The sequence below is a fragment of the Puma concolor genome, chromosome B2, assembly GCF_028749965.1.
Source record: "Puma concolor isolate L17-30 chromosome B2, mPumCon1.1.hap2, whole genome shotgun sequence".
Classification (NCBI taxonomy): domain Eukaryota; kingdom Metazoa; phylum Chordata; class Mammalia; order Carnivora; family Felidae; genus Puma; species Puma concolor.
The window spans coordinates 6,680,701-6,706,605 of NC_141671.1; the positions used below are offsets into that span (position 1 = coordinate 6,680,701).

Genomic DNA, 25,905 nt, shown 5'->3' on the forward strand with positions numbered 1-25,905 from the left:
TTTGCTTTTCTCCTCTCACCTACCAAATATGATGCACCAAATGCTTAAGGATTTGACTTATTATTCTGACATTAGTAATAAAGTTATATTAAAAATAATGTACTAGGAGTCTTTCACCTGCATATAATTTTCCTTATTAGATTTGCTTGTGATTTCACTTGTCAAATTTCACAACGTCTAATGTTCCCTCTGTATATTTATAAAAATACTTTATTGCAGATGAGTCTAATCACTATGTAAATTAGGTAATTATTTGGTGAATATTAACATTCTTTCCCATACAAAATAATACATATATTTTGAATCTTCTCTCCTTGCTTTTGGGAGAATATAGCAATTAAAATAGTTATTGAACCCTTATTTGCATGCAAATGAGGCAACTCAAGTAGCATATCAGGATATGCAAAAGTATATTTAATTTTCAATTTCAAATGTATTTCTTATTAGTTAGACTACATCATTTTCAATGCAAGTTTCTTCTGGCATGTTACAATCATGTATCATAAAAAGCTTTTCCGGTAACTACTTGCTTGCATGCATGGGCTTTTAATCTTTCTGATTTCTTCTATGGCAAGACAAAATAAATCTCCTTTAAAAGGGAGAAAAAGTCACCATGTTGCTGAATTACATTACTAGATTAATAGATGGCACACAGTTAAGTATTGAATATTGCATTGACTGGACGGCTTCAAAAGGTAAGTTTAAAGTAATTATGAACTAAGTATAAAGTAATTATAAAGAAATATGCTGATGATTCTTCTACCAAACAATCATAAAAAAATTATTGAACATAGAACTGTGTCTGAAAGAAAATAGTAGATATGTCCCTGAGTAAATTGCAAGAAAATCCAATAAACTAAGACTTTTCTTATAAAGATAAAACCCCGATGTTACTGATATTTCTATAAATGTGAATGATGTAGAGACAATAAATAAATATTAAATTTCGAACGTTATAACCACATACTAATGAGGTACCTCTTGACATTTTAAGAAAACAGTTATAAAGGAAATAACAGTGGTACAATATTAGAATGATGAATTGAGGAATATTATTCCCTAAAGTGTATTGAATATAAAGATATTCAAGATGGGCGTAATCTTTAGATCTAGCTTTTTAATTTTTTTAACATTTATTTACTTTTTGAGAGAGAGAGAGAGAGAGCACGAGCATGTGGGGGAGGGGTAGAGAGAGGGAGACAGAGGATCCAAAGCAGGCTCGAGCTGCGAGCCCAGACCCTGATGCGGGGCTCGAATTCACAAACCTCAAGATCATGAGCTGAAACCAAGAGTCGGCTGCCTAACTGAATGAACCACCCAGGCTTTCCTACATCTAGCTTTTGATAATGAGTTACTACGGCCAAGTTTATGTCATGTCTTACACTGTCTAAGGCTGATGGCCTGCACACTCACACACACATTCTGTAACGTTAATACCAGACATCAACATCTGACTACTGATTGTCATTGTCTGGACTTAGCAAATACTTCTTAGATTCTTAGATTGAGACAAAGGGGTACTACTTAATAAAAAATCAAAATATGCTTCAAACATAAATAGGTTTTTGGAAATTAGGTGCATGTTATGATTAACTGTCCTGGAAATGGTATTTCCTATAGGGGAAAAAAATATTGCCAAGAATCTTCATAGTAGTATCCTGTTTTGTCTCTCTTCTCTGCCTAAAATTGTTACCTTCTCTATCTATCTATCATCTATCTATCTATCTATCCATCTATCATCTATCTATCTATCCATCCATCATCTATCTATCCATCCATCATCTATGCATTATCTATCTATCTATCTATCTATCTATCTATCTATCCATCCATCCATCATCTATCTATCCATCTATCATCTATCTATCCATTCATCCATCATGTATCTATCCATCTATCATCTATCCATTATCTATCTATCCATCTATCATCTATCTATCCATCATTATCTATCTATCTATCCATCATTATCTATCTATCTATCTACCATCTATCTATCTCTCTCTCTATCATCTATCTATCCATCATCTATCTACTATCTATCTATCTATCTATCTATCTATCTATCTATCTATCATCTATCTATCCATCTATCCATCATCTTTCCATCTATCATCTATCTATCTATTCACCCATCATTTATCTATCCATCTATCTATCATCTATCTACCTATCTAACCTCATGCTCCATTCTCACCTGCCTCAGTGAATGAATGCTCTTCTCCTACTTAACTACTTTGGTCCTCTGTGCAACCTTAATTCTATGCCTTTTCCTGATTTCTGTGGCCAATAAGAACCTGGTAGATAGCCCTACTGGTCACATGCAAATGTACCTGTCTTTCCACCTGAGGCTAGGGGAGACAGGGTAGAATATCGGTTATCTGTTTTCTAAGCTCTGTCTGAAATAGATGCTTGATAGCAAATACTACCAAGCTTTATCTATATCTAGCTATATCTATATCTATATATCTATATCTATATCTATCTATATCTATCTATATCTATCTATATCTATCTATCTTAATCTAACCTTGTGGTAATCAAAAAGGAAGGTGATCCTGGTATATCAATTAGGTTGATGGATTATTTGGCACCACAAACAGGGGGATTGAATGGCTAGTGACATTTCCAGATAGGAGATAGGCCGGTTTATTTGAAACATGGAATGTTACTATCTGTAATCCCTTTCATGGGATGGAGCCCCTCTTATTACTTGTTATTATTACAGTGTCTGTCCCTCCAAGCATCACTTCTCAGGGCTGCAATTTTAAAATCTGTTTTTAACTGCCATATGAATGTCTGTGTGTCTCTATCACCTGATTCTTCTCAAGGGCAGAATTGGTGCCTCTTTGCTCACCATATCCTACCGAGGTCTGGCATGCAGTCAATGTTGGATGCATTAATTATTGAATTTCAGCTGAAGTCAATTAGGTTTACGTTTGGTTCAACCACTTAATAGCTGTGTGATCCCAGCCAAGTTATAGAACTACCTACCTCTGCTTCTTGCTTTGCAACATTGTTCCAGGAAGCAATAAAAAAAGGCACAACTGAAAACAATACGGAGATGTTAGTTACTTTAATTACATAGTCATGATGCGCAATGTCAAGGTTGTTATGAAAGTAATCAAATACAACTGACTTCTTGGTTGGTCTGTTTATTACATATTTTCTTTCTTTGGCCACAGTGAATGGGAAGCACAACCAATGTTCCCTGGAACTCACACCATGCATGGAGCCCTGGATGAACTAGCAGAGTGTTAGAAGTAATCACGATGCAACCATGCTTATTTCTTCCTGGATGCAATAGATTACACTGTTCTAGAGAAAGACTGAACAGACTGATACTCCTAATGTGCTGGTACAAACAAAAAATTTGATCACCCAGGTGGGAGGTGGCCCAGGGGCCCACTCCAGAAAACAACTGTTGACCTGATTATTGCAGCAAGACCCTAGGCAGGCTCTACAGGGGGCTTGCCAAAAATGCCAAGGACAGCAGCCCCAGCCTTGAAGCAGGACTCCGGAGCTGAGAGCCTGGGGAGAGATCAGTGTGTGCTGGAAAATAAGGCTATGAAGCTTGAAGGTAATGGAAAGCAAGACGGTTCTTGGGTCAATTCCCAAAACGTTAGAGATTTTCAGTTATAAGGTATGTGTGGTAAGTGTAGGGACCAGAAAGAAAGGGCTAACCTGGGGCAAACTGAGAGAACAAGCATGAAATAAGAATGCTTTCTGAAACAACACTGATAGCAGACAATTTAAAAATATGGACGAGAATGTGTTGGTCTGGATTGTGTCCCCTCAAAATTCACATGGTGAGACCTTAATCCCCAGGCTGACTATATTTGGAGAGAAGATCTTTAAAGAGTTCATTAGGATTAAATGTAAAAGGATGAGATCCTAATTCGATAGGGCTGGGGCTGGGGTCCTTTCAAGCAGAGGAAGAGCACAGAGGAAAGGCCATGTGAGGTCCCAGCAGGCAGGCAGTCTTCCACAATCCAGGAAGGAAGAGAAGTTTTATCAGAAACCAACCTTGTCAGTGCCTTGATCCTAAACTTACAGCCTCTGGAGCTTCAAGAAAATAAATGTCTGTTGTTGAAGCCACTCAGCCTGTGGTATTTTGTCATGGCAGCTGGAGCCGACTAATATAGGAAACTACAACTTAATTTTTCCAAGTTTAAAGAAGAAGGATCATGTTTCTGGATAGTCCACAGCATAACACTTTCTTGTCTGATAGAGGTAGGTAAATGAGGCGATACATGCCCAACAATAAAACATTAACAGTAAAAATATATTATTTGTTTCTTAAAATACTCAGCAGTCTGTTTCTTAAAATGGACATGTTCCTTTGTTTCCCTGTATGTTTCCCTATATGATTCCCAGCTCGACCCCTTCACAAGAGCTTTAGCAGAACCCCCCAAGTTGCCCCTAACTGGTAGCCCACCGTTCCCAGCTCTAGTGTAGACTGTGACACAGTCTGAGATGTCACGTTCATATCACTTACCTTTCCTGGTCTCAGTTTCCTCGTTTCCAGAGTAGTGGGATTTGGTTAACATCACCAGTGTGTGAGTGAATTTTATTTCAACTTGACAACAACAAAAATCGATGATGAAATATATTTGAGAAAGGTTGCCCCATGCAGTGGGGATTCCCTATAGTAGGAATGCTCAGAGCATGAGTGCTTTTTTCTAAGTTTATTTATTTGTTTATTTTGAGAGAGAGAGAGAGAGAGAGAGCGCGCGCAGAAGCAGGGGAGGGGCAGAGAGAAAGGGCGAGAGAGAGAGACAGAGACAGAGACAGAATCCCAAGCAGGCTCTGTACTGTCAGCATGGAGCCTGATGTGGGACTCAGACTCACCAACAGTGAGATCATGACCTGAGCCAAAACCAAGAGGTGGCCACTTAACCCATTGAACCGCCCAGGCACCCCAGAGCCCTTTAATGTTCATGTGATTTACAAACCTTCAAGAAGAGGACTCAGCATGCAGTATTCCTCAGTGTTTTTTGTTTTGTTTTGTTTTGTTTTGTTTTAACCCCACGACACTGGAAAGAGGTTAGTGCTCACTGGGATCTATCCCAGGGCTCAAATTTGAGATCCATTGACCATGAGGTAGTAAGGTCACACAGAGATCCTCTTAGTGGATGTTTGGCTGCTCATCCTCTAAGAAAGAGGAAGAATGAAGGATCTTTTAGGAGGTTTGCACCCCAGAAGATATGTTTTAAGAAAACTCAAGCATGCTATTCACCTCAGGGAAAGTGCATTTTAGAAAAGACTTGTGGTGTGCTTGCAACCCTTAACTCCATACACCACTCTTTCCATTCTCAAAAACGCTCTTCTGTTAGCCGTAAGAGCCATCCCTATTTCAATCTATCATTCTAACGTTTCTTATTTATAAACATATAATGTGCTCTTTGTTTTGGTTTTATTTTTTAAAGTTTATTTATTTATTTTGAGAGAGAGGGAGAGAGAGAATCCCAAGGAGGCTCTGAGCTATCAGCACAGAGCCCAATGCAGGGTTTGAACTCACAAACCCTTGAGACCATGACCTGTGCTGAAACCAAGAGTCGGATGCTCAACCGACTGAGCCACCCAGGCGCCTGTTTGGGGGTTTTTTGTTGGTTATTCTTTACCGTGGAATAATATATTCATGTAAACAATGAAATGGATGCCAAAATTATTTGGCAGGAGACGCAAGGCACAATAGGCAAGTGACAATTTTTTGTAAAGAGGAATTCATCAGGATTATCTAAGACACAATTGTGACAGACCCACAGTTCCCAAGCACCATGAACCATGTTCCATTGGAGGAATGGTGACTGGCTGGCATCATTATTCCCAGCGTGGAAATAGAACAAACAACAGTCAGGTGCTTACAGGATTAATGCTACGCAGTATAATACAGCTCACTTCATTTTATCTACATTAAATGGTGCACAATTTACTAGGTTTTCTTATACTTTTTTTTCCCTTAGCCTTTGTAGAAACCACTTCAGATGGACTCATTGACCGCTGATCATAAATCAGCCCTTTATTGGTGAAGAGGTGAGGTGGGTTAACAATGGATTTACTTGTAAATTGAGAAGAGATAAATCTTTGCTCCCTCAAGGGTAGCCATGTATTTATAGGTTGGAAGGCAGTACCACTTTTCAAAAAGCACTTTATAGGAAGGTAAAGTCTTCAAGACCTTGGGTGTTTATGATCTCTGAAGCTTGTGTATCTGCAGAATTGTTGTAAAACACACTAATAAAACAGAAGCGGATGTTGCTTTATATTTGCCTGTGTAACCACTCGAAGTACTTACACAGGTAGAATAGAGGCTCCATAAAATAAACTCATAAGCTGAAATTTAATTCTTTTGGGAAATCTGCCACTTTTATTTACAGGTCTATAAGCCTAGCATATAAAAATAACGGAGAGAAAATATTGCAAATATATTTCATATCACTCTACAATCAAGGTCCCTGAATGGTCTGTAAGCATTTCCATCCCATAAACCTGTCTGGCAATCATTACTGACTTGAATATGTGGAATTAATCTCCTCATCAGGAATAACCGAAACCTACTTACAGAATAAGAGGAACATGGGACAGGCCTAGTCTTTCACTGCTTTATGATTATATTATGACACACTGAAATGTTCGTCTTGACCGCAAAATGACAGAATAATTATTTTAGAAATTTGCGATATAGAAAGCAAGGGAATTTGGCATGGGGAGCGATGCTAGATTTCAGAGCAACATTCAAATCTCGATTACATTTTAAAAATATAGAGAGGTTCTTCTACCAAGGATCAAGCACTTTGAGCATTTTGAAAGAGCTTAACTAAATCTGTTTTTGAGGTATTCTAACCTATTTCCATTCCATCGGAATTAGCTTTTTGGATATGCTAAGCTATTCCATAATAATGCATTCAAACAAATATGAACAACTTTGGTAGAATATCAAGAATTTGAATATTGACCCATCGTTAAATATGTAGCACGTTCTGCGCAGATGCACCGTCCTGGGTCTTCTATCGAGAGGAGGAATTCCCTCAGGTGGAAGATGGACGACACCATCCACACTGCCGGTTCTCTGGAATATCTACTTGACCTCTCAAACTTCAATTATTTAGAGCTGACTTCTGGGTCTACACTGCTCAGACCCACCATCCCCTCCCCCCCCCCCCAACACACACACCCCATCTCACGCAGGAGAGGAAGCCAATGAACTGTCACATCTTTCTCTCCATCATCTCATCGCCCACCGCTCTCCCCGGGGTCTCTCCCATCCGGCCACCCTGCTGTTCCTCTCTATGCCAAGGACTTTCCCCAGCTGCTCCCTTATCTCTCGAACATCTGAATGGCTAACCCTTCATTCTTTGCTCACTGTTACTGCCTCAGTGTTGCCCGTGCTGATAATCCTGTTTTAATTACAACATAGCTGCTCATCACGTCTGACCTCCCTTTCATTGCTCCTTGTATCTTTCTGTGGTACTTGTCCCCTTCAAACATTCTATCCTATTTTTATTCATCATTGATGTATTAGGTTTACTGCTCACTACTTTCTTCCTCTCACCAGAAAATAAGCCTCCTGAAGGCACAGATTTTTTTTTTTTTATGGCAGGAGGGTCTTCACTTACTTGTGCTAAATTTTCAAAACTGTGCTTTGCACATGGTCCATGCTCAACACATTTTTATCAAGAGATGGAGTGAATACTAAAATTATATAAATCTCAAAGCTGTGCTCCAAACACAGTTGATTTTTGTTTTTACCACTGTCTTTGCTATAACCAGGTTTAACCCAAAAATCACGATAACCTTCTCGAAGAAACACCTTGAAACTTGGATTTTTGAAGACGTTCTCAAACACGGTTTCTCAGTAGGGCTCATTAAAATATCATGAAGGACCGGCAATGGACATGGTCTAATAAAGGCAATGAGTTCACCAGAGGTGGGCTCAGGTCAAGGTGATGTAATGGTGCCACCGGAAGAAAATAATCCAGGTCTCCTAACTCCTGTTGTTTGTTTATTTTTACTATTCCACTGCACTGGCTAGGTAGTACCCACAAAGTGCTTGTTCCGAGCTATGTTTCTGAGAGAATTTTTGTGCAGGTTTGATCCTTAGTTGAGACTGGTTTCTAATCTACCATCTTCCTTGATCTCAGTGATAACAAATAGCATTATAATCTATCCATCTACTCAAGCCAGAAGTCTAGCTATTCCTGTGTTTTTTCTGTATTCATGCACACTCTTCCCCTTCACCAAAAAAAAAAAAAAAAAAAAAATCCCAGAAAAAAACACACACACAAACAAAAACAAAAAACAAAACAAATCAAAACACAGACAAAAAAAAAAAACTTAAGCAGCAACAGAGTCGTATTAGTATTTACCAAATTTGTCTTGATTGCACACGCTTTTTCCACTGTCTTTGCTATTTCCCTAATTCAGAAAATAAGCATCTGTCTCCTGGTTTTCTGGGGGAAAAAAAATCACATTCTTTTCTTCTTACTTCCTGTTACAATGAAGGGGCTGTTTATTTCTCCAATTCAAGGCAACTTCCTCTGTGTACAGTAGGGAGTCCGCTCTTACTGTCTTCTCAAGGACCTTTCTCTACTGGGCATCCTTCCTCTCTCTGTGTCTTTTCCTCTCAACTGGTCCTCCTTTCCACTGTAAACATGCCAATCCTTCCTTTTTTACAAACTGAGGTCAAATGACCACTTTTTGCTAATGCACATCCTCTTCCATTTACTACCATATCTCTTTTCTTGAAAAAGTCGCTAACACACCGTTTCTTCATTTGATCAATTCCTGCCCTTTTCCCACCTGTCTCCAGTCCGGCTGCCTCTCATCAATTCCCTGAAGCAACTCCTGCAACACTGTCACTCACAATTCACACGTCAAAAATCAAACAGATATTCTCCATTTTTCAACTTACTGGATTTCTCCTCTTTAAAATGTTGTTAAATATAGAAGAGATGAAAATAGGTATAAGAGGCATTTAATAGCTATCTACCTAACACAACACAGAAATTTAAGGAACATGATTCCACCATGGCATTTCAAGTCCCCATTGGTTCTCTCCCTGTCTAGTCCGTTGCATCCCCCCCTTGGACGCATTATCAAAAAAAAAAAAAAATAAAATAAAACAAAGCAGACAGCCTAACGATATTGTTTTATAAAAGCTTACTTCTGCTGGACAATAAGAAGGAATTTATTTGGTTCTGATGATCACTATTTTCTATTAAGTGATTTTATAATATTCTTAGTTTTAAGGAATTTTCACGATAATCTACTCATCATGCTCTTTTGAATTTAATAATGCACAGTGATCTAAAAGCCTCAAAACCTGTATTTTGATTGGCTGTTATTATGTGACTAGTATTTTTTTTAATCCATCTACTTGACTTTGTGCCGGAGTCCAGCTCCAGCGGGTCCAGGGGTTCCCGAAGGATGAACAGCGTCAGCGTAAAAGTGAAAATAAAACAAAACGAAAAAAAATAAAAAATAAAAAATTAAAATAAAAAGCTAAAATAAAAATGGACACAGACAACAGCAATGTGTTGAACTGGCCGATTTATTGCAGTAAATGTGGCATTATATATGCTAGTGATTTCCTCGGAGCATACATCAACTATGTTTTTCTAACATTACCTAATTTTGAAAATGTTCCTATGTATAAATGACCTTTAAGAAATAACATGGTGATTTTCCCCTAACTTTCCTGCATACCCTTTGATTATAGATTAATTTCTTACATTATTCCATTATGCATCTGCGTTTATCTATAATCTACAAAGCATTTCCTTTGCTGTTCTCGTGAAAGGCCCTCCATTTCTCAACACCTCAAGTGGAACAGTTACAGGGACATGACCTCCTAACCACATGAGGCCAGAACAACAATGTGTCTGCTTCGGTCCGAGGTGCCAGAAAGGGGCCGAAAAAGCCTTAGAAACCCATGCCTCATACATTCTCAGAGAGACAATGCACCTAGGAACCAATGAACCATTCTGTAGCTTAACCGACTAGGTTCAGTCATCATCTGGAATGCCTCCGGGGGGCCAGGTGGGCCTAGGGGTTGAAGTCACCTGTGCCCAGAGATACACTCCTGAGTTGCCGGAGTGGGGCTTTCAAATCCATATGTCTCTCTTTTACAGGCCCTCTTTGCTGGAAAACGTATGAAGCTATCCTTCCTGTAAGAAGAGGAGTCTCCATAGGGAATGGCGAAGGCTAAACGTAAGGCCATGTAATTTCTTGCGGAACCTTATTTTCTTCCCTAATGGTTCTTTTCCCAGGGGGCCTGCCGAGGGCAATTCCCCAACAGACAATATGCCAGGTAGTTTTAAGGCCAAATTATCTAAAAGCGGGAGGACAAGAAGCTTCACGGTTGGCGGGCCGCCCTGCAGTCACCAATCCGTCCACAGCCCGGGCCCTGCCACTTAGGCTGGGATAGCTCGGCTTCCAGCAACTTTGCTTGAGCTGAGCTGAATGAACCCTTCCTCAGACCAGATGACAAATAAGAAGCTTCTGAATAAATGCAGAAGAGGCTACCATCAGAAATACAATTCTTATTCCTCCCATTTTAAAAAGCAATTTTTTTTTCCGATGAAACTAACATTCTGGCCTAATTTCATTTCAAAACCATTAACATTCTATTCTGTCTGTTTGTTGCCAAACATCTGGGGTGAAAACTGAAAAAAAAATTTACTCATTCATATTTTCCCTTGCATCCAGAAAGAAGATTAGCACTTTACAAATAAAATTGCCAAATAAATGCACAACATTCAACTATAGATTTGGCAGGTTTTGTACATATTGCTGCCGTGGAAATAAGTAACAAGACAATGCACAGAGAACATATGTAGTTCACTGCATTGATCAGGTTTCTAGATTATTCTGTAGTAACAAAGGTTATTTCTGTGGTACTGGAGACCCTGAAAATTCAATAGTTTATAACAGCAGTAGTTCATTCCTTGACCACAATACATATCCATCCGTCATGGGTTAGTTGAGATTCTGCTCCACAAATTCTTTGTTCTGGAGCCATAAGCTCTACCTCTACGAGGTTATGCTGGCCTTATGGGGAAAGAAAAAGAAAAGGAGTAACTTAGACAATTACTCTTAAGGCTTCTGGTAGAAAATGGTATATGTCCGGTTCCTAAGCCAAAGCAAGTAATATGGCCGCATCCGACTTCCAGGTCTCAGGAAGGTATAATTCTCTCACAAGAAGGGAGAGCAAGTAATGGGGAACAATAATAAAATGTGGCACACCTTACACTATGTAGATTATGATTATTGCCTCATACATACCAGGGATTTAGCATCAGTTTCTTCCCTTGAGGATGAGTCAGTGGGTTCAAATCTTCATGTTATTGTTTATTGTTTGTGATGCTTGCTTACTATGTCTTAGGTCCTGTGATGCATTCCACTTACTCAGTCCTACTAAAATTATATCCCTATTTTGTAGAAAAGGACATTGAGGCTTAGAGATGTAACTGACAATTAAATCCATCGTCTAAGGAACTACTGAAAATGAAGGATAAAGTCTCAGATTGTACCCAGGCAGCCTGTCAAGACTATTTTTGTTGGACCATCTGAATTTTATCAAGTCATACAACCAATAAAATAAGGGAGTTGGGTGAGATAGTTTCAAATCACCTTCAGTTTTAAAAATCTGTATTACTGCCGCACTCATAATATGTATTATTCTTTAAAAATTTTTGAATTTCTATGTTAAATATGTCTCTCACTGATTATAAAAATGCAAAGTAATCTCTGTTGAATCTGCTATGAAGCCCAGACATAAACTTAGTGGCACTGGTAGGAGAGCAAGACTTGGGCGTCTTTCATATACTTCACGCTCCGTCACACTTCTGGGCAAACAAGAGGAACTCAATCAATCTTTGTGGAATAGAATGAGTATATGAATTAAAAATAAATGCATGATGAAAGACGTGTTTCTGTGCATGCCCCACATCTACTTCCTTGACCCAATAGCTATTGGTGACTTAGTCACTACTCAATGACTTCATTATTTTTCTGGTTACAGAAATCTTCATTATGGTGGGCTTCCTAGGCCAAACTAACAGTATTCAACACCAATATATGTCTGCTCAGAGAAAAACTGAATTATCAGATATGGGAGGTTTACAACATGCATAAGAAAGCACTCTTCCTTGTATCCAAGATGCATGTATACCACTAAGTTATATTTAGTATGATGAAACAGATATTTTGAAGAATTGACAGCCATTAAAGGCAATATTACCACAGAAGTTATTTTTTTCACTTTCTAGCAAATAGCTGAGCATTTAGAGGCCAAGAACTATGTTTGCAAAAGATCTTCTGAGGTACTAAAAGTTATGTTCAAATAATTGCAATTATTGGAAAACCAAGAGTCAAGTAAGGAAAATGCATAAAAGAAAGTTGAAAACTTCATGTACAATGCAGATGGGTGTAAAATTTATATAAAAATTGAAGAAAATATATTTAATAGAAAAAACAGAGTATAGACACTAAGAACACACGAATGAAACATGATGAAAATAAAAAGATATACTTACAGTAGCATCCAAGGATAACAAATATCTAAGAATCTAACAAGAGTTATGAAACACTTGTATAAATAAAATAATAAAATATACTTAGACATTTAAAAACAAAAATAATTTGAGAAATAAAGAATAGAAAATATGTTTAGTAGGTTGATCCTTCTATAAGTCAGTGAAATGTAAATCAAAACCAAAATGTAATGCCATTTCATTTGCTAAAAATTAAAAAGTGTGACAACACAAAATGCTGGAGATGTGTGTCCATGAGATCTCTTACACTTGCTATTGGAAGTGTAAAGCTTTGCACTCACTTTGGAATGTAACTGACATTATCTCGCACATCTAAAGACGCATGTGCTCTACGGGCACTTTAATTTTTAGGCATACGTATAAAAGAACATCTTGCATATGCATAGCAGGAAATATTTATGAACATTTCAGAAAAGTAATTCTCAAAATAGAAATAAATACCTGTCGTAGACTCTGGGTCTAGAGTTCTCTTTTGTCTAGCAAAAAAAAGGGACGCAGGATTGAAAGAGAGATGGCTAATGTCTGGGAAAAGGCAAGACCCCTGAATAAGGGTCCTTGCCCTGTTTTTATTAGGATCACAAGGCTTACAAACATGCCGATGGATGTGCACAAAGGGACAATGAATCTGTGAACATTAACTTGTGGATGTAAGGGAAAGGGGGTCTTGAAGATATACAGTGTTTGGGGTTTGGGTTAATACAAAACAAAATCCGGGTGCTGGCAGTCGGGAGGAAGGTTGTTTACAGTGGACATGAGGCAGCACCTCTGTTTTACCTTAGCTAGTTTAGGGGATGGGACAGATGGGGAAATTAACAAGGCACCTTTTCTTTTGTTAACCATCTCCACTCTGGGCTGCTTTGCCTGCAGCGCAGTGGTCCATAGTCCAATTCACCAATTTACCTAACTTGTCCCTATCCTCCTGTGAAAGCAGCTTTTCTGCCATAGTACTAAATTGGGGGTCTTCCTCCCTGAATTTCTAATATTGTTTATTTCATATACCTGTGTATTGGGGGCCTTTGCACCATTCCTATTTTAGGCGTTTGCCCCTCCCTCTCAATTCTGGGGACTCTGCACCCCCTCTCTATTTTGGGGTGCCTTTGCACCTCCCTATTCCTGGCACCTTTGTGCCTACCTATTCTCAGGGTGCCTTTGCACCACCCTATTCTTGGGGTGCCAGTCTGGTTTACCCAAACTCAGGTGTGAGCATTTTATGCCTTTGTAATTCTTTATGCCTTGTTAACCCATTGGTGTAAGCCTGGGTAATCCCTAAGATTATCCCCCACAAACACCAAATGTCAATCAAAAGAAATGTATATGAATCAGCTAAAAATATTAAAACAATGGAGTATTATGCCATAGTCAAAACACATAAAATTCAATGACATAAATTAATTTTAGCAATATGAAATTAAGTGAAAAATAAGAGTGTGAAAATATTTACAATAGGATACTTCTTATAAAGTTAAAAAATCAACTTCTAGGGATGCCTGGGTAGCTCAGTCCTTTAAGCGACTGACTTTTGATTTGGGCTAAATTCATAATCTCACAGTTCATGATGTCGAGCCCCTGCTTGAGATTCTCTCTCTTCCTTCCTTCTCTTCTTCCTTCCTTCTTCTCTTCTCTTTCTGTCCCTCCCCTCGTCACACTTGCTCTCTTTCTCAAAATAAATTAAAAAAAAACTTCTAACATGGTTATATATACTCTTTAGGCATATGTGAGGACATTATTTAAAAGAGAAAACATAAAAGGAAAGCAAAAAATTTTAAGTCAAGATGGAGAAACAAACAATAGATTCACCTTCTGTCCAAAAATAACAGCAACAATAATATATACAAATAAGACATCACAGTGTTATAATGACATTAAAATGTTGAGTATCAGAGACAGAAAACAAAGTGAGCACTACAATTGTCCTTAAAGTCCTCTCAGTTTCTAAGTCGTGGTGTACAAAGGAAAAACTCAGAGCCTAGGCATTTCCCTGAGTTGAACAGGTGGATGTGGGAGTATACTGAAGCCAAGAAGTCTCAATGTCATAGAGCAGAACACAGTAGAGAAGAGAGATGCCCAGAGAGAGAGTCCCAGGGATCTTCTTTGAGTATTCCGTCAAGAACTGATCATAACATGCATGTGAGAAAACTACCCAAGCTCAGAAAAAGACTTACCTGAAAGATTTAGAGGAAAAAGTGCCAAACCTGCCAGAATGGAAAATCTTATAACTCAGGGGACATTAGTTTTAACACCCTGAAGCCTCTTGCCTCACTAATGGAGAAAAATAAACGTTAGGAAATGGAGCTCTGTGAACAGTTAGCAACACTTAAAAACAAAACCCAAAAAGATCAAACTATTTACAAATAACTTAAGCATGTCTCTAAACAAACTCAATAATATTTCTAAAATGTGAATCTATACTGCACTCAATAATGTAAAATCCAAAATGTCTGATATCTAATTAAAGACACGTAAAGATGTAGGAAAACACACACACAAAAAACCAAAAAACAAAAATCCCCAACCAACTGAAATTGACCCAGAAATGACACTGATTAATAGACCAGGACACTAAAGCAAATATTATGACCGAATTTCACATGCTTTTTGAGCATGTGACATATAAAATTCATTAAAAGGTAAATGGCTGTTTAAAGGAAAAATAATGAACTCTACTGTCAGATTCATGACATACAGAGTATTAAATTATGTGAAAACAATAGCCCAAAGATTAGAAAGGGAGAAATGGAAGTATATTATTGTAAAGTTCTTAAAGTATTTTTAAAATATTATATTATCACTTGAGGTTAGACAATAGGTTAGGTTACTGTAAGGTATGCCCTAAAATGACATAAGAAAAATTATAATTAATAAGATTTTTAAAAAGCAACTTAATGAGAATCATAAAATATACACAGTTAATTCAAAAGGAGGCAGACAAGAGAAAAAAGAACAAAGGACACATGGGAAATGAAAAAAAATGTAGATGGTAGATTTTAACCCAAATATATGAATAATAACCTTAAAAATAAGTGGACCTAGGACTTTTGCTCCCTGGAAAATGGATTAGGGTACTTATTCTTGGTCCTCTCACTAAGTACAACTAAAAACTCTGGACGTTGTATTTAGAACAAATATAAGAGGACTCTAGAAAGTGGGAAGTAAGAAAACCAGATGGGGTCCTCAAGATATGAAGACTGACATCATCTGAGTTTCCTGTTTTTATATATTTTTTAAATTTATTTATTTTATTTTGGCCTTCTATGTGCCAGACATGGAACCGAAGGAGCTGGCAATCTTGAAATGTCATTGCATGCAGAAATGTAAACCCCTCAGAAGCTCACAGTCTCTCATCAAAGCACCAGAAAATGGGCAGCTGATTAAGACAGAAAACTTTGAGATGATAACTGCTCTATTCCAATCAAACACGACGGAAAAATATGGCCCCTTCCCTACCCACACCAGCGAAGTTGAGTGGGGCATCTAGACTTCCATCCGCGTTGGCTGTGATGGGGCAGCACTCCAACACTGCTGCCAGAGTAGTGTTAGAGAAGTGCCAGTGAGGAGCTGGGACTTGCCCCCTCCTTCAGGTGACAGTAGAGAACACATGGAAGCTTGAACTCTTACCGCTACCTGTAAGTATGAAGTATTTCATCTTTCCTGCTGGCTTTCTGTCAGGGGAGGCCTAAGAGAGTGTCAGGATTTGCCCAACACCCAGCAGTAACAAGGCTAATTCTTACGTGGTATCAGTAGAGACCATGTGAGAGTGGGAGTAATAACCAGGCACTGCTATTCCTCCCAGCTAAAGTAGCATCAAGGGAGTCTAGTGGGAAGCTGTGACTCCCATTCTCACTCAATGTTAAGGAGGAACTTCCATTCCTCAGATGTCAATAGAGGCTGAGTTGAGAACCTGGGATCCTATCCTCAAATGGCAGAAACAAGGTGATAACCTCCGATCCCCTGCTGGACCAGTGTTAGAGGAAACCAGCTACAATAGCAGGTTTAAATCACATTCAGAGCATCATTAAATTACACGTAAATATCTAGGTTTTGATTGAAAATCACTTGTCATACTAAGAACCTGCAAGATCTCGAGTGGATTGAAAAGAAACAATAGACGTCAGCATTGAAATAAGAGATTGTTGGAATTATCTGATATTTTGAAGCCGCCACTCTAATGTACTTCAACTCCTAAAACAAATGGAAATAAAAGTCTTGGCACAGAAATTAGGATATAAAGAAGAACCAAATGGAAATTTTAGAACAGAAAAATGTGAAAATCAAAATGAAAAACTCAGTAGATCACTAGCAGAATAGAGAGGAGAGAAGAAGGAATCCGTAAACTGAAAAATACAACAATAGAGATTACCCATCTAAACAACGGTGAGAATTTTTTTATGACCAAAAACCAAATAAACAAAAAACAGAGCCTCAAGGACTTGTGAGAATATTACAACAACAAAAAAATGTAACATTTGTGTCATCAGAGTCCCAAAAGGACAGGAGAAAGATGGGTGGTGTCTGGGGTAGGGAGGTGGGGATTAAAAAATACTACAGGTAATAGTGGTTGAAAATGTCTCAAATGTAGCAAAATACATAAACTTAGAAATTCAAGAAGCTTAAGGAATCCCAAAAGAAAATCTAAAGAATTGTACATCAAAGCACATCATAATCAAACATCTGAAAACTAAAGACAAAAAAAAATATTGAAAGTGGAAAGCTTTACCAATGAGGGAAAAAAATTAGAATTCAGGAAGATTATTCATCAGAAAACAATGGAGTCCAGAAGAAAGTGACACAATGGTTTTGAATGCTAAAAGAAAAATCTGTCAACCAACATCCTTTTATCTGATGCAAATATTCTTTAAGAATAAGGCAGAAAGTAAAATATTCTCAGGTGAATAAAAATAAGTGAATTCGTCAACAACATCTGAACCCTAAAAATAGTGACTAAATGAAGTTTTCTAAACAGAAAGTAATGATTAAAAAGGAATTTTGTAACAACAGGAAAGAAGAGCGGCAACAAGAAGAGTAAAACTATGTATAAATGCAATATGTTCTCATTCTCAAGTAATCCAAAAATTATGGTTTACAACTTAAGCACATATAGCACTGTCTGATATAATTCTAACCATATGTAGTGAAAATATTTAAGAAAATCGTAAAGGGACATGAAGGAAAGCAAGGTTACTACCTTCACTCAAACTGGTAAAGTCATTGTACAAGTAGATTAGGATAGGTTACGTATATGTAACTTAACACCCATAGCCCACCACTAAAAATAGGTATGTCGACATATATATCGAAAAACACTATAAATAAATCAAAGTAGAACTCTAAACAATGTTCAAGTAACTGATAATAAGGCAGAAAAAAGAAACAGAGAAACAAAAAAAATAGAGAAAACAAAGAGAAAAGAAAAGTAAAAATAAAATGGCAGACTTAAGCCCTGACATATCAATAATTACATTACATGTAAATGACCTAGATACATCAATAAATAGACCAACATTGGCAGGATGGAATAAAAAACATGAGCCAACTATATGCTATTTGCAAAAGGCTCACCTAAAATATAATGACATAGGTGGTTTGAAAGTAAAAGAATGGAAAAAGATATGTAGGCAGACACTAGTCAAAGGAAAGCAGGAATATTCATATTAATATAAGGTAAAGTTCAGAGCACAGAAGTTCACTAGAGACAAAGTGAGACATTATACTATGATAAATAAACAAACCACTAAAAAGCATATAGAAATGTTTAATGTGCATGCAGCCACAGTTGCAGAATATGTAAAGCAAAAACTGACCGATAGAAATAAAATAATAGCCAAGTTCATAAATACAGTCAGATTTTTCAGCACTTCTCCCTCTTATGCATCCAGACAGAAATTCTGCAAAGATATAGAAGAAATCAATAATGCCATCATCTAACTTTATCTAATCAAAATTTACAGACATTTCTCCAAACAACTGCAGAATACAGTTTATTTTCAAGTGTTCATAGATGTACTAAGCTAGATCGTCTACTGTATTTCTATACATAAATCAATTGTATTTCTATAGCACTAAGAATAACCACATGGACACCAAAATTAATAATACAGTACCATATATAATCACTCAACAAATGCCATATTTAGTTGCACATCTAATGAAATATGTGCAGGACCTGCATGCTAAAAATTACAAACATTTCTGAAAGAGTTTGAAGATGTAGAGAGATGTACTACATTCATGGATTAAAGGTCTGAACATAGTAAAGATGTTAATCGCTCTCAAGTCAATATACAGATTTAACATAATTTCTGTCAAATATCAACATGATATTTTATACATATAAACAATGTTATTCTAAAATTTATATGAAAAGGCGAAGGAATTAAAATGGTTAAAATAATTTTGAAACAGAAGAACCAGTGGGAGGAACCAGTCTATTCAATTTTATGACTTGTTATGTACACATACTTGTAAAGATAGCATAATATTGGCAGAAGGATCTCTACATAGATAAATAGAACTGAATAGAAAACCCACGAAATTCACACAAATATGTCCAACTGATTTTTGACAAAGAGACAAAAGTAATTCATTGGAGGATATATTGTCTTTTTAATAAATGGTGCTAGAGCAGTTGTACATTCACAGGCAAAAAATGACACCTTACAAAGATTAGCTCAAAATGGACATAGAAGTAAATGTAATATGTAAAACTACAAAACTTTTCAAAAAAATACAGGAGATAATCTTCAGGATCTTGGGTTAGGCAAGGAATTCTTAGACATGACATAAAAAGCACGATCCATAAAAGAGAAAAAAAAAAGATCAACTGGAACTCATCACAATTGAAAATTTTTTTTCTCTGCAAAGAAGACCATGAAGAAGATCAAAATGAAGGGAACAGAGTGAGAAGAAATATTTTCAAATTATGTGTATGTTGACACCGCTAGCTACAATATATAAAGATCTCCTAAAACTCAATTGTAAAATAAGACAATCCAAATAGACTCTTGGCAAAAGAAACTAATAGTGATTTCACCATCAAATCAAGTCAAATTGAAAAGATTTGAAAAGACATAACTAAAAAAAAAGACATACAGTTGACAAATAAACACACGATAAAATGTTCAACATCATTACTTATTCGGGAAACGCAAATTAAAACCACAGTGAGCTCTACCTACACAAATATCACACTAGCTAAAATAAAACATAGTCACAACATCAACTGCTAACAGAGGTGCATAGAAACTGGATCACTCATACATTGCTGTCTGGAAGCCACTCTTTATTAGTAACTGGAAATAAACCAGATGTCCTCGATGAGTGAATAGTTACACAAACTGTACTACAACTCTGCTGTGGAATGTCATGAAACAGTAATAATGAATGGACTATTGATTGAGACAATGGCATAGATGAATTTCCAAATAATTGGGTTGCAAAAAAAAGCCAGTCCCAAAAGATAACATGCAGTTGAGTTTATACAACAAACTTGAAATAATGGAATTAGAGAAAAGAACAGATAGGTAAGTGGTTGACAGTGGTTAAGGAAGAGGTGGAAGGAAGGTGGTTGGGGCTGTAAAAGGTATGAAGGAACTTCTTTGTGCTGATGGAAATGTTCTGTATATTAAGTATACTGGTATCATATCTTGGTTGTGATAGTAAGTCATAATTTTGCAAGGTGATTCTGCTGGAGGAAATTCAGTAAAAGGCATGAGTATTTCCCTATATTATTTCTTATAAGTGAATGTAACTCTACAATACCTCAAAATAAAAGGTTTAATTAAAAACCATTGTATTCAAATTAAATAAAAAGCAAATGGTATGATTATCCCAGTTAGAAGGAAGATATTGTCAGATTAGATAATTTAGTGACCCCAACACATGGTGCATATAAGAAGCACAGTTTAAATTAAAGACAAATGGGCTCAGGTCATGATCTCGTGGTCTGTGAGTTTGAAACCCACGTCGGGCTCTGTACTGACAGCTCAGAGACTGGAGCCTGCTTCTGACTCTCTGTCTCCTTCTCTCTCTGCCCCTCCCCTGCTCATGCTCTGTCTCTCTCTGTCTCAAAAATAAATAAACATTGAAAAAATTTTTTTAAATTTTTTAAAAAAGGAAGACATAAAAATTCTAAGTGCTTATAAAACTAATAATAAACCTTCAAAATATATAAAGCAAAAGCTGATGGAAATGCAAGAAGAAATAGACACATCTGAAAATATGATCAGAAATTTCATAGATTATAGATTATTATAGAATATTCTACCTAACTACAAAAAGTGCACATTATTTTCAAATGAACACTGAATATTTATCTTAAAGATAATATTCTGGGTCACAAAACAAATCTCAAAATATCTAACATGATTCAAGTCATACAAAGTATTTTCTCCAAAGACAATGGAATTGTATCAGAAATAAATAACAAAAAGATACTGAAACATTCCCTAAATAACTGGAAACTGAAGAATATGGCTCTAAATAAGTCATGGGCCAAAGAAGATATGAAAAGCTAAAAGTACTTTGAACTGAATGAAAATGAAAACACAACATATCAAGACATGTTGAATACCACTAAGGCAATATTAAAGGGAAATTTTATAGCACAAAATGCCTATGTTAGAAAAAAAAGGTGTCAAGACAATTACCTAAGTTTCCAGCTTCCATAAATAGAAAAATAGAAGCAAATTGAACCTAAACAGAAGTGATAGCAAAAAATCAATAAAACCAAAAGAGAAATAGAAAAAAAAAGAGAAAACAAAAGCTATTGTAGAAGATAAATAAAAATGGTAAATTTCTAGCCAGATTTATCAGGGAAAAAAGATAAAAATTACCAATATCAGGAATGAGAAAACTGATATCGCTATAGATTCTACAAATATTAAAATAAGGGAATATTCTGAATAATTTAATGGAAATAAACATGACCGTTTGGAGGAAATGGACACATATCTTGAAAGACACAAACAACCAAAGCACATTCAAGATGAATCAGATAATCTGAATAGCCCTGGATCTATTAGATAAATTGCATATGTGGCTAAACCTTCCCACAGAAAATTCCAAGCCCAAATCGATCCAACATTGTGTTTTACCAAGTATTTAAAGAAGAAATAATATTAGCAAAATGAGAGATGTCATGAGAAAACTATAGTATCCATTCTTAACAAAATTTTTGCAAATGGAATTAGATACAAAGAGAGAGGATAATACAGTAACATCAAGTGGGGTTTATCTCAGAAATATGGGGTTGATCTAACATGTGGACCATAAGTCAATATAACTCACTGTATTAACAGATTCAAAAAAATCCATCTGGTCTTTGCAATAGATGCAAGAAAAAAACAAAAACAAAACAACAACCCATGTTACAAAATTTAATATCCACACTGGATAAAAACTCTCAGAAAACTAGAAATATAAGGGAGCGTTTCCAACCTGATAAAAGGTATCTATGAAAACCCTGCAGCTAACATCATCTATAACAGAGAAATACTAAATGCTTTCTCCCTAAGATCAAGAATAGTAATAACAATAAATTGGAAGTTGAATAAAAAACACCATTTAAAATAACAACAAAAATATTAAATACTTTGGAAGAAGTCTGGAAACAAAGTGTGAAAGTTACAAAACATTGTTAAGAAAGTTTAAAAGCTAACCCTCAAAAAATTAAAAGTGACCCAGTAATTCCACTACTGAGTATTTACGCAAAAGAAACAAAAACACTAATTTGAAAAGATAGACGCACACATTGCAGCATTATTTACAATAGCCATGACGTGGAAGCAATCTAAGTGTCCATTGGTAGACAAATGGATAAGGAAAATGTGAGATATACAGATAGATAGATGTAGATGTAGCTGTACACATACACGATGGAATATTACTTGCCTATAAAATAGAATGAAATCTTGCCATTTGTGGCAACATAGATGGATCTAGAGGTTATTAAGTAAAATAAACCAGATAGAGAAAGACCAATGCCGTATGATTTCACTCATAGGTGAAATCTAAAAATCAAAACAAGACAACACAAAATAAACACAGAAACAGACTCATAAATACAGAGAGCAAACTAGGGGTTGCCAAAGGGGAGGTGTGGAGCAAGGTGATGGCGCAACAGGTGAAGGGAATTAAGATGCACGAGCTTCCAGTTATAAATTCAATGCGCTATGGCAATGAAAAGTACAGCATAAGGAATAAAGTTAGTAATATTGTCATAACACTGTATGGTAACAGATGGCAAGTACACTTATCATGGTGAACAACTGGGCAACACATAGGAATTGTTGAGTCAGTACGTTATGCACCTGAAACTACTATAATATTGTACGTCGACCACACTTCAATAGCATTTTTCTTAAAAAGAAAGTTTAAAACTCTTACAAAAAGAGGTAAATAAATGGAGCACTGTGTTCGTGGGCAGGAGAATTCAAGAGTGTTGAGTTGTAAATTCTTCTGAATAGATCTCTATAGGTTAGGGCAGGCTGATTATATGTTTCAGGTGGAAATGCAAAGATGTTAATGGAATCAAAACGACTTTCTGATTTCAAGTCTGACTACAAAACTAGACCAATCACGAAGGCGTAGTTTTGTCACTGGGATAGACAAATAAACCAATAGAATAGGATGGAGAGTTCCAGAAATGAATCCAAATGTATACGGTGAGTTGATTTTTGACAAAATTTCAAATTTAATTCAGGGGAGAAAGAATAAGCTTTTCTAAATGGTGCCAGAACTGGATACCCAATTTAATAATGAATCTTGGTCTGTACTTCACATCATAGAAAAGGTATATCAAAATGGATCACAGACCAAACACATTGGTGCACAGACATCACTACACCGTTTATTTGAAAGTTGCTAAGAGAGTAGATCCTAAAAGCTCTCAATACAAGAAAAAAGTATAACTATGGGAAGTGATGGATGTGAAATAGTCTTATTGTGTTACATTGTGTATAACGGTATATACATATGTGAAATCATTATGTTGTACACCGTAAACTTATACAATGTTTTATGCCAATTACATCTCAGTAAAGCTGGAAAAACACATTGGCAGTTTATTTTGTATCAATTATATCTCAATAAAGCTGCTCCAAAAGTGAAAGCAAGAAAAAGACAAATATATATTTGGGATGATATTTATTTACCCCTGTAGAGAGAGTGGGAGAGTTACGCATTGTGAGAGGTCACTGGTTAGCTGTATTTTACTTTTAAGGTATTAGCTTCTAAAAATATAAACAAACAGATAAATAATCAAACAATTTTGGCCACTGGTTTGGGAAGTGGTTTATGGGTACTTTTTATGTTATTAGAAATAATAAAATAATTAGATATCATCAGAGCAGAACGGGAGTGTATTTTAAAGCAATGGTTGTAATGTTTAATCTGATTCTCTACCTCTGTCTTCCAAATCAGTCATAAGAAGAAGAAGAAGAATATTTTCCAAAGTCTATTCAAATGTTAAACCAGCACAGTAAATTAGGGCAACAGACTAAATTATCTTGGAGCAAGAGACTTTATATTTAATTCTACTTCAAGTTTTGACCTCGAGAGAAATCATGCACTCCAGTTTCCTCAAGGATATGGTTGTAAGTATTTTGGCAGTTACACGTCAGGATATTTTTGTGTTTAATAACGGTCAACCTTAGTACAAGGAGAATGCCACGTGAAAAATCGATTTTTACAGTGGATTGCAGGATGCTGTATCTCACCTGTGACCTATGCCATTTCTTTGTGCATTCGGACACAAAACTTAACAATCTAGTCCACACAGAGTGGCCGTTAACGCCCTGACTTTTGGGAAAGGTGGAAAGATGTTAGCCTCATATTGCCTTATTTTTTCTTGTGGTGAAGGGTGGAGTGATGTGAGAATATGTGATGTTTTTCCGAGGTTTCTGGCAACTGTCACACCTCTAACCATGATCTCAACTGGAGGACCCGAGCCAATGATTTCCCCATTGGTTTTTTTCTCCCCCCTCAAATATATGGGCTTGTAGCAGAGCTTAAATCATGGCTTGGTAATGTATTGAAAGCCGTGACTTGAATAGCTCTGAAATGCTCTGGTTTTGCTAAAAGGATAATGAAATAAATGAATAGCTACAGATCCTTCAAAACAGATGTCGGTGGAGGGCTTTCCTCATTGCACAACTCCAGGCAAAAAATGTACGTAGCTTACTATCAGACAGATGACCCTGAGTTTACAACCATTCAGCTTTCAATGGCTTGAGAAAAAAGCATATGTATCCGATTTCTGTGCAATCTTTTAGGTTCATTCCTAACTTTTCTCCAGGAGGAAAATTATTTGCTAGTTATTCAAGAGAACATTACATAAGCTTTCCGATTTTATGCATCTTTATACTTGACATTTGTAGTAGAATGATTTGGTAAAATGATTTCTTCACACATTTTGAACACGCACAAATAAGTTACTATTCATAATCTTGAAAATACTCAAGATCCTGCAAAAGAAATTATGCAAATAAATTTCCATTTGTACCAGTTACTGTGGTGACCTTTTCCTATAGTTTTCCAAATAACAAGTGACTTAACCTATGTTTTCCAACAACAACAAAGACAAAATAAAAAACTCCAGTTGAGCAAAGAGCTATGCGACAGGGCCCAAATGTCCTTCCATACACTCCAACCCTGCCTGCTCCTGCCTCAGACCATGTGTATCCAGGTGGCCCTCCTGGTGGTGGAGTGCCTTGATCTCAACAAAAGTCACAATGGAAGAATTTTGATTCTTTTGTCATTTAATTCTTTTGCTGTAATTGACATTCGTTTTTGTATCTAATGCTTCATCATGTTTTTAATTATTTCCTTGGGTTAAGCAAAGAAATGCTTGTTAGTAGAGGTAGAATTGCTGTATTTAAGGACTTTATAATTTTTTTATGATATCACCTTTATTTTGACTAATTTCCCATCATAAAGTTATAATTTATACCTTGTTGATGCTCAGTGAGAAATCTCTAACTCTGACCAGCATTGGGCTTTGTCATTTTTGCCACATTTAGTTGATTTATATAAAATAAAACCCAGAGAATTAAGTTGTTGGGCAGCTTGGCCAAGTGTCTTTCTACTACAGCTTTCATAAAATCCTCTCCAACTGACTAGCTTTTGAATATAAAGTTCAGTATTTATATATCAAAGTGTAATAGAAATAGTCACCAGGAGTGAATATTAACATTTAGCAGACATTCTTAACCTAGCCTCGAAAATTCAGCACCTTCTCTCTTTGTCAACTTGATTTCTCTTACTCTTTAACTTGGTAAATTCTATGTTCCTTAAGAAACAATTTTCAGTATGGACTGGTACCACGTAAGTGAATATACATTATTTATAGGAAGTCTAA

The 25,905-nt window shown here is 36.4% G+C and overlaps 1 long non-coding RNA gene across 1 annotated transcript; it reads left to right on the forward strand.

The window, feature by feature from the left end:
• Positions 1 to 10,128: 10,128 nt before the first annotated feature.
• LOC147580695 (uncharacterized) lies at positions 10,129 to 25,604 on the forward strand. The gene is made up of 3 exons (XR_015250755.1): positions 10,129 to 10,209; positions 23,053 to 23,212; positions 23,970 to 25,604. It is a non-coding gene; the product is annotated as an uncharacterized LOC147580695 (long non-coding RNA).
• Positions 25,605 to 25,905: the final 301 nt, after the last annotated feature.